General features: G+C 30.6%; 1 long non-coding RNA gene across 1 annotated transcript; it reads right to left on the bottom strand.

The window, feature by feature from the left end:
* On the bottom strand, positions 7,674–10,286 carry LOC109329053. Its single transcript, XR_002105511.1, has 2 exons — positions 9,843–10,286; positions 7,674–9,338 (listed from the first exon to the last, which is right to left on the bottom strand). It is a non-coding gene; the product is annotated as an uncharacterized LOC109329053 (long non-coding RNA).

The following is an 11,562-nucleotide window of genomic DNA, read 5'->3' as shown; positions in this document are numbered from 1 at the left end:
CATGTTGGGAATAATGTGAAATCATTAGTGTAACAAATTTGATATGAAAGACCTTCGAGAGACAAATGTAATCCTTGGTATAAAAATTACTAGGTCAAAAGAAGAAATTTCTTTGGATAAGTCTCACTATGCGGAAATGATCTTAAAGAAATATAAATACTTTGACTATAAACATGCCAGCACACGATATGATCTAAGTGTAAAAAATTTTAGGAACATTGATGAGTGTGTAAGACAAACTGAGTATGCTAACATCATTAGCAGCCTTCGGTATTCCACTGATTGCACTAGACCCGACATTGCCTATGTTGTGGGATTATTATGCATGTTTACCAATAGACCTAATATGGAGCATTGGCATGCTATAGAAAGGTTAATGAGATACCTTAAGAAAACGATAAACCTTGGATTACATATGCTTCAGATGATTCCAAAGTAACCAGTGGCTATATGTTTAACATAGCTGGTGATGTTGTTTCTTGGAAATCAAAGAAATAGACTATTTTGACTGAATCTACTATGAAAGCTAAAATGATAGCACTAGCAACAGCTAGTGAAGAATCAAGTTGGCTAAGAAGCTTGCTTGCAGAGATTCCCCTATGGGAAAAACTGATCCCAACTGTGTTGATACATTGTGATAGTACAACAACTATTGTAAAAATTGAGAACCACTTTTATAACGGTAAGAAACGACAAATTCGTCGTAATCACAACACCATTATAGAGTTACTCTCTATAGGAGCTGTTAGAGTGGATCATGTACACACTGAGAATAACATAACAGATACTTCGACGAAAGGACTAGCTATAGAGAAAATACTTCTAAGAGTATGAGACTATTGCTATTAGAATGAGTACCACTCATGATGGTAACCCGACCTAACTGGCTGGAGATCTCAAAAAATAGGTTCAATGAGTAATAACAAGTTGTGAAGTGATATGAGAATGAACATGCTATAAATTATTAGAAGCATGATTCATGCAACATATGTAAGGATGAGTTAAACTCTTAATGAGATCTATACTCCAATTCGAGTGGAGTATCTAGACTATAGGAGTACTCTTGATAGACTCACCTATGTGAATGTGGAAGTCGGAGTCACTTCCTATAAAATTTTGGGGCATAAATTTCTAGAGCGTTCACTATATTGGGATAGACATGCATGACCTTTAACGCACCAGCTTTATAGAATCTACATTTGAAAAGGTTATGTATAGTTTGATGTAGGAGATAGAGTTCAAGACTACGAGTCACTTTAGTAAAATCTGGATCTTATTCACTGTGCAAAGATTCAAGTAGCATGACACACTTGTTTATGCACAATCTTATTAAAACCATAGAAATTCTCGGAAATCATTTTTTAATTTCAAGTTGGGGATTGTTTAAATTTATTTGAAAAATGATGAGTTTTAATGTGGTTTAAATGCACATTAAAGTTACCATTAATGAGGATTCTTGGGGATGTGAAATAAAAAAACTCCTCAGGTCTCACATTGCTTGGAGGATGTAAGTTGAAATAATTTATAAGCCTTAAGTGGCAACCTTGGGGTGTACCCCAAGGGGTACAATGGGTTTTATGAGTGGGTGATGACTCACACCAACAAAACCCTTTTACATACACGCGAGCGAGCGCCACCTCCACCTTTGTGCAGCTCGGCTTAATTCGTGTTCGGGTCGGGCTCGGGCTGATCATTCTTTTTAAATAAATTTTTATTTTATTTTATTTTCTACCATGGGATCATGGGATTTACCAACTTTTGTGATCGTTGGATGAGGGAGCCATTGGAGGCCTCAGGCTATAAATAGAGGTCTTTTCTCCTCATTGTAACTCGCATGAGTCGAGCAAATATTCCTTGACTCTCATCTTTCTCCCCCATAAAATTTCGTCGGTGCATTTCCAACAACCCTCTCCCCTCCATTTTCTTTCCGTGACACTTGAGAATTGGCACATACAGCCAAAGTGAGAATTTCGAGAACTGACACTAGTAGTCAATATTGGGGGAAAATAATGGGCATGGATAGCCATACTGTGAGAATTGGCACGGGTAGCTATACTATGAGAATTCGAGAATTGGCACCGGTAACCATACCGTGGGAATTCGAGAATTGGCACTAGTAGCCATATTGTGGGTGTATTCGAGAGCGACTCTTACAATAAAGTAAGAAATCGTATAACAAAGAACTGAATTGTTTATCCTGGGAACGGCGTGACTGATAGTCTGGTTGCGTTATTTAACAGTACCACACAACGACTTAAAGATAGCGACCTGATCGTGACTCAACCAGTAAAGATTATTTCGTGTCATTTAGAATTATTGCAAGATACTCAAACAACAATTTGGAATGATCACAAAAATAGAAGTTTACATATATGCTTCATCATTCAATAGTTTTTTCTATTAATTTGGAAATATACTAAGCCATTAGTTAATTGAGGATATCAATACATGATTTAATATGTATACACTGTTTTTACACTATCAGCATATCATCCATCATTTATATGTTAATCACTATTGATTCTCAAATAAAAGTAATACAAATCAATGATAAATGATGTGTTGATAACAAATAAAAAACTTTAAGGTTCACTGAAGTCTCACATGCAGGTAGAGGTAGGTCTATAGAATGGTTTTGTAGTCTATAGGTTATTTGGTGGTGCAAGGTTGCAGATAAAGCCTCTGGAACATGATTTGGTCCTGTGAGTTGGATTTGGACCTTTAGTCTGGTAGACAAAGTGGGATCTCTCAGACTAACATTGAAGTTTGGGAGAACAGTACCGATCACATCATTTTCATAGTGAATGTAGCTCGAGTCTAATAAGGCAATCTTTGCTGTGACAAGGAGACCCTTCCTTCCATGTAATGAAAGGATAAGTCTGACAACTCCAAAGTGTAGGGTAGTATATCCTTCCATTTTTCAGTGATTTATAAGGGTTGTAGGAATTTCCAAGTCTACATATTGTTCTCGACTTGTAGCCGCGAGGTTACATTGGTCAAGCCTGGAAGACTGGATGTATTCTTTAACATTTGGCCTGTTTGTGGAGATTAAGCGAGATATAGATTTCACAAAGGATCTTTGTCTCATGAATATATTGTATGGACTAAGAATGGGTGGAACGGTTTCTGCTATCTTTGCATCATCCGGGACATATGAGTATTCTATAAGGTTCTCGATTTTCGAAGAGATAGTTTTAGAGCAGGATTTGGGTAAGGAAAGAGATGAGCTTAGGAGAATGAGTCTGTCTTCTTGAGTAGTTGTATTCATGAGTATGTGTCATTTCCTACTCACCTCTCCTATAGCATTCATACCATATGTACCCCTTGTTTTCCTGAGGTGGCTCTGATACCACACTGGTCGGGAGCCTCCTATCATGATAACATACCTATAAGGTTCACCAACTATGACTTCGGTGAGCCAACCGTTGGCTTTTATTTAATATAACTCAGACTTTTAATTTCGATCGAATTCAAGAGTATATTATGCATGAAGGGTGAAAACTTAATCTCAGAGCCCCACTTGTACAATCGTCTTATAATAGTAACTTAAAGTCAATTGTTAAAAATATTTTATAAAAAACAACATATTATTCACACTTTCTTTTACAAACACCAAAAAAAAGCTACTGTTCCTGCATTTGTATGACATCAAAGATCAAACCCTAAAGTCCTAAACATCGAAATTAAAATAATAGTAGATTTAACAAATAGATGCCCTAAAGAAAGGGGTATTGGGTCAAATTCCACTTAGACATATATATAACTTTATGCATGAAAAACCCAAAATTTCTTAAAAATATCTACAAAAGATAATTAAATAATAGGTACGAAACATTGAAAGGTCCAGTTCAAGTGTACTTGCATCTCGAACTCCACGAGGAACTAGATTAGTTTTTTTAGTTTGTTCAGTTACACACATGCAAAGGTATTTAAATAACATTTACTCTCTATAGGAACTAGGAAGTATTGCCTCAATGAAAGAGAAGGACTTTATGTCAAAAAATGGTACTCTAAACGACATAGGATAGGCTTAAAATGGAATCTATGACATTAGGCATATTTTTTTAAAAGCTAAGGACATCTCATGTCCAATTCGTAAATTTCCCAATGCAGAAATAATCATATACTAGTATTGCAACCCACGTTGTTTGGTAGAGCTGGTAAATTACATTATTTTGCTTAAATTAAAAAAATAAACTTAAAATTGCAGCATTAGTTGTGTATATCTTAAAGGAAGTGATCTTTTCAGAGTGCATCACTATCTATCTTAACAAACGTTACTCACAAGAATCGAATATTTAACCTTGTAATCTATTTGGGAATCGAATGAGACATTAAACTATTACATCAATGCATTTTCTAAACTCAGTTTTTACATTTTTAGTATCTTAAACATTGTTGTTGCTATAGCAATACCATTTTTTTTAAAGGTAAGGACATTTCATATGACCAACTCCTAAATTTCCAATGCAAATGTAACTTCAAAAGTATCAAGACTTTAACCATGGGGGATTTTAACCTCAGCTTTTCACATTGCCCAAATACCTGGAGGTCCAATCTGTCTAACATATTATTTTTAGAATGTGATATTTATATATTATCAGTATAAATATTTATACATAATCAATATATCATTCACTATGTATTTGTATTATTGTTTTTGAAAATGGTGATTAAAAATAAATAATGAATGATAAAATAACAATATATAAAACACATATACTATTAGTGGATATATTTTTTTCTCTTACTTTTAAATGAATTTTGGGTAAAATAAGATTGAAGAGAAAAAAGTGTGTAGATTTTGAGTCTCCAGATTTTAATGTAAACATTACAACGTTATTATAGTAGATTCAAGTTCCAACCTCTGGGTCAGGCCCCGGTATTGTGATCGACAAGAATGCAGGATTTCTGACTCCAATTGCACGTCTAATATTTTAATAGGCTCTGCAAAACTATAAAAACAATCACAAATGTATTAATTATTTACATACTGCCTTTTTATGGAACTACAAATTTAATATTTCCTGTTTACAGTGACACAAATCACTATAATTTATGTAAATTTAATTTTTATTATTATTATAATTCTACAAAAGTATAGTATGTATATTCAACTGGCTAACAAAAATTATATAAAAATCATGTGTGGTGAGATACATTTAACATTGTTAGTATATAAGCATACATGAATTACCAAAGTGTTATTTAATGGTGTAAAAACTCCCTAGATCAAAAATAGGCTAAAAGGCTAAAGACAAATAGATTAATTCTTTTATTCATAGAATAAAATGAGATGATTTACTTAGTTGTATAAAAAATATAAGCACATGTGAGTAACCAGCAAAATTTTCTTTTCCTTTTACAAGGAAAAGAGGATGAGAATTGACACTTCAGATGAATTAATATGTATGATTAGAGCATAAGTGATTTTACAACATCAGCATATTATTAATATATTATTAATATCTTAATTATCCTTAACTCTTGAACAAAAGCAATAAATAAATATATGATAAGTATATTAATTGTATAAAAAACTATATACTAATTATGTATAGATATTAAACTCTACTTAAACCATAAAAATCTCTTGCTATTAGAAGTTGAAGAATAATAAAAATACTTTGTCATTATTTATTGCAGAAAGACTCCAAGGTTGCTTGAAACATGTACCTGAAAATCTGAAAAATATTGACAAGTCAAAATCAAGGTGTCCTAGATGTGTTTCAATCACCAACAAGCATGGCCATCGAGTTCCTCCAACTTGATCAAAGTGTTACTTTTGTTTATGTTTTGTAATAAAGTGACCCACACAATACACTACACTCACTGCAACCAATATAATTCTGAGCCACTTCTCTGACTAAGTGTACAGAGCCAGCTATATAGCCATTAACTCAATCCATCTACACCTTGTGTATTCTTCCATCCATATGATTTTATTACCACTAGTAGATATTAAACTAGGAAAAAATAGTAGCTCTCTATTGCAAAATTAAATAAACAATATTCTTAAAAGAATTTGCCATTTGCTAATATGAGATGCACATGCATGCATTTTTTTTTGATAAAGAACAATTCCACACTTTAAAAATAAGGGAGGAATTCAAGTAATCCAAAAATAAGTTTTTTAAACTTACTTCACATCCTAGCCATCAATTATAAGGAAACCCAATGATTTAAATTAGTGAGTAAATCTAAACCATTAGATATCTATAAAATTGATAGTTAAGATAAAAAATAAGTTCTTAAAGTAAATGAATCCTCACTCTTAAAAAAATATAACATAGGATTTTTTGTTACTACCAAATATATCTTCTCTTTTGGATAAAGAACTAATCTCGTTTGAGGTGTATGATTACTTCTCCAAACATATATTGCTCTCGGAATTGATCTATTGACATTTTAGTCATCCTAAAAAAATAAAACATGGTGGAACAAGATGTGATCATAGTTAAGAAATGTCACTAATTGATCCATTTTAGTATTTACAATAATGTCAACATTTAATTTGTAAGGTTACAATATTATAATATAAATTCAATTTATAGCAATGGATAAACTATAAATATTTCTGTGTTAAAAAAGATGTGAGCTATACCAAATCTCAAAATCTAAGTGGCCTAAACCTTTGTTGATAAAAAAATCATAACCATTATAGTAAATTGTATTACATAAAACAAATTCTTTCGGAGAAAAATCAATCATATGATCACATTATACAAGTCTAACATTTATACACATGCCAGCACTGATCCAATTGGGTGTGGTGGAGAGAAGAAAACATGATGAGAATAATTCCGCAGCCCCTTATTTTCTCAAAACATTGACTATGTATGTTTTATTTACTAATAAATAGTAAGAATATGTCAACTTTAGAAAAATATAGCAAAACCAAATATATTTAGTAAAAAATTCTGACTAATAAATCAGAATTTCAAACACATCCATTACATAGATTTTTTTTTCAGAACACACTCATAGATAGGGTTTTGTGCACATTTCTCTGCACATCTAGCTTCATATAAAATTTACCCTAACTGTTAACAGAAAATCAAAGTAAAATTGTGTAACAAAATGGAAGGTAAGCATTATAAATTTATAATAAATGACAAAACTGTTCAAGTGCAGCACAATTCATAAAAATTAATATAAATAAATATAAATAAATAATGCAATAATACTGGTTAGTCACAGTAGAAGTGGGACTCCACACAATTTACCTGCAGAATCAGGAATTCCAGTTCTGGAGGAGCCATTGTAATATAGGACTTTGCCTAAATATAAATAATATTACTCTTCTAAAGTAATCTGAAACAAAAAACACTAGATGCCTAGACCTAATATAATATTACAAGAGAGTAACGAAGAGAATATTTCAAACAGCACGTGGTGAAAACACCAGGTACAATTATGTGGTAGCAACTTGTATTTATATTTATATTTATTTATACTGAAGTAATTTCCAAAAACAAAACCTTCCGGTAGATCCATAAATTATTTATAGGACCACCAAAATAGTTGTAAAAAATAATTTCGAAGTGTTTTTTCCATGGTAAAAACTTTAGATAACCTCAAGCCACAAAATTTATGGGAATCTAACCCAAATCACTAATTCAAAACAAGGACTATCCATCATATATTGGATTATTATTCTTCAAATGCATTAACTGAGGCCAGGGAAAAATAGATTAGCTATAAATATATAAGCTCTAAACCAATAATTTTCTAGACAGACAGGTATATAATATAACCAAGATTAGAAGAAAATTCAAGTATTATTCTGATAGGTTCAGAGTAATGTTAATCATGGAATCTCCAGTTTGCATGAACACAAATGATATTGAACACATTTTTTATTCCAAAAATCATAGGGTTGAAGGAAAGAAATGAGTAAAAGGGAGCTCCCTTCAGTCCAAGCAAAGACAACAAAAGGAAGAAATTTATCTCCCGCATCATTCACACATTCACAATAGCAACATATAATGAAGCCTCATCTATTGTGTTTGAATGAATGAGTCGGCAGCTAATTCGAACCCTTTACTCATCCATGAGTGGACTGAAGGAAGCTCTCTTAGACTCTTACACTAATCTTCGTAATGTATATCTTCAACATTAATCCAAAGTAACCATACCTATAACTCTTTGCTTTCGAAAGGAGATTCAATGGCAAGTATGTCACAACATTTCATCATATATGAAATCACACAAATCTATATCAAATGAATGAGACAATGGGGAAATACAATTGTGCAAAATGTAGACAATTTTACATTTGAAAACACAAAGGATAGTGTGTTTGGAATCTTTGATGATTAAATATATATAATTCATGAATTGCTCAATCAATTAATCTAATCAAGGGAAGAAAAAATGATAGGAATAAAACTACTAAATCAACATAGTCTGATTTCATAACATTTTTCAGGAGGCATATAAATTTATAGAATTCAATTAATAGGAGTACTAAGGGCAACAACAATTGGAACACCATGAGAAACAGGCACTATATGCAATCATTTGAAGCAATTCCTGTTAAAGATGGGATTATAGTACTAAAAGACCTACAATTCATATTACCACTGATAAACCCTACAGCCACCAACTTGTGAAACTTAATCTGAGACCAAACCTAATATTTCTCCAGAGAAGGGATTAATTCTGAAAAGATCTATAATCCTTACAATTTCATAATGATTGGAGAAAAAAATTACACATTTGCCGTAAACTTGAGGTTTTTGGATTAGATCTTTTGGAATCAAATAATCATATATTTTGTAACAAATCTCTCTTGAAAAGATTCTGGTTGGTAAGTTATTATTTCAAAAACAAAATAAGGTATTTCAAAAACCCAAAATAAACATTATTTAACAACTTGATTGTAAATGGCTTCTAAAATTATGGAAGATCAAATACAAGAAACCTAGCCCTAAATCCTTAAAGCTACCAACACAATTGGAGAAAATAAACAAGAGATTCTAAGAAACATTTTCGTTCAGTAAAATATAATAGGCTTCTCTTCTTTCCAACCCTTTGAAAACCATGCACAACAGTTGAAAATACATCAATACACAGCATAAAAGGAACATGATTATGCCAAAACATTCTAAAAAAAATAAGAAATCATGCTTTCTCAGATCAAATCACAAATGCAATATGTGATATTGATAAGCATAAATAATATTGATGAGCACAAAAATCAAACGGCCAACTGTTATCAAATATAATGTAATTAATCAACAAGAATGTAAATCAAATCAAAATAAATACATCTTGAACTTACTGCTTTACCGTTCTAAGCTTTAATCAAAGCACCATATCTGAAGCAAGTGTAGCTATAAGAGTAAAGAAAATATGAGTTAGAATACCAACATCCTTATACTACCTCTCCTTCATATAAAAGACAGTTTAGTATAATTTTTTAATCTATTTATACGATGGATGGAGCATAATCTATTAAGTAAAATATAAAAAATAAGTCAAAAAATTAAGAAAAATAATGATGAAAGAAAAGGAATAGTATTAAGGACCAGAAGCAGAAATCACGGAAGAGAAACTGTATAAAAACACTGAAAGAAAGAGAGAGAAAAAGAAAGGAAGTGTCAATGTCTTCATGAGAGTCAGAGAAGAAGGGAAAGCGATTGAAGATCTAATATCCACACAAATCTGGCAAAGCACTATTTCCAAAAATACATATATATCAAAACAAAGGTAAGTATATATCATATTTTTCTTTGTATTAGGGAGAATCCATATATAGAAAATCAGAACCATATAGGGTATTTTTCTTTCTAGTTTCTTCTTCTTCTTCTAGATAATTGAAGAACTCACAATTTTACCTTATTGAAACTTGAAAGAGACCCTTATCACAGAAAAATGAAGACCCTTCGTACTTTAAATAAAGAGAAAAAAGAAAGAGATGAGTGGTGAAGTGTGGTGGGTTCCCATTACCCCTTTAAATTTCTCTCTCATGTCTATCCTCCTTTTGCACCAATCACTTCATTCTACTGTTATGCACTGTTCTCTATTTGACTCTACATTTTTCACACTCCTACAGTTCTCAAGCTATTATTGGTACTACACTAATATTTCCTTTCTCTGGTTTTTGTACATAGAAAATGATGAACATTGGTGAGTATATAGGGTTTGTGGAGATCACTTATGAGTCTAGCGGAGAAAATCATGAACCAGGTACTTCTTGTGATTATAAAATTTACGTATAAATATACCTTTATTCTATGGTTTTAGGATTTAACCAAATTAGTTTGGCTCCAATTTTATTACACCAATCTGTAAAGTCTCAAGAGATGTGTTGCAAAATAAAAGGGCTTGCTGAAATTACATTTTTATTATTAATAAAAAGAGATAAAATTATTAAAATAAAAAATGAGTAGCTATTAATGATAAATGTTTGGTCAAAAAAATGAATAATTATCATAATCAAAGTTGGAGTCACGTTGCAAAGTCAAATAATGGAGTAGTTCTTTTTGCTCCTATGGTAGGCTCGTAATAAATGTTTAGTGCTATAAATGTTCAGATGAAAACACATAATTTTTGCTTATTTTGTTGTTTAAAATTATATTTATATATGTGCTAAAACTAAAAAGTAGAACCTCCAAAATTATGTGTTAGATTTATTTTGGGTTAGTTTATTTTTTTCAATTTTTTCACTTCTTATTTTTTCTTATTATAAAATTTGATATTTGTGTATTGTTTATTTTATGAATTGTATAATTTAAGTTTAACAACTTCTATTTATTTGTATCTCAAATATTGATACTGATTTTTATGTTATATTTTATTTTAATATATTTTTAGTTTTTGTTATGTAATATTAAAAATTAAAAAAAATAGTAAAAATATATATGATAGTAAATATTAAAAATTGTATATTTAAAAAATAGTGTAAAAATATCCAAAATAATACTAACATAAAAAATAACCTCATACTTTTTTCTACTATGTAAAATGTAATCTTTTTACATTATCCAAACAAAACAAATTAATTTATATTCAATTTTTAGTTAAGATACCCATACATAAAGAGATTATAATTTTAACATATCATAATCACACAGTTTAACTAAAAATATAATCAATACCAAACCCACATAATTAATTATTTATTTTTAATCTTTACTATTTGTGCCATTATCATCTTTAATATATTAAAATTGGATTGTATAGAGTGGGATTCAAACCCACACAACAACAGTGTCAAGGCTCTTGAATTCATATCATCTTCATTAGTGCACAGTTAAAAAAAAGGTTTTATTTATGTTATATATGTTTAAATACACTTTTATGAAATTTTATATGTTTAAATTGGATTGTAAAGATTTTATTTATGGAAGTATTAATATATAATATTAAGTTTTTACTATATTAAAAATCAGAAAATGTTAAACTGGCCAAAAAAGTTTAAATAAGTAACTACACATACATGGAGAACTAATGCATTTATCTTAACTCATCATTTATTTTTCTTTCATTCAATGCTTACGAAATTCAACCCAATAATCTCCATTATTTTGCCTGAAGATCAACCTAGGGGAAATC

This window comes from Lupinus angustifolius, chromosome LG16 (genome assembly GCF_001865875.1).
Source record: "Lupinus angustifolius cultivar Tanjil chromosome LG16, LupAngTanjil_v1.0, whole genome shotgun sequence".
Lineage (NCBI taxonomy): Eukaryota > Viridiplantae > Streptophyta > Magnoliopsida > Fabales > Fabaceae > Lupinus > Lupinus angustifolius.
Note: the sequence above shows the minus strand (reverse complement) of the source record. Positions and strands in the feature narration are given on the sequence as shown.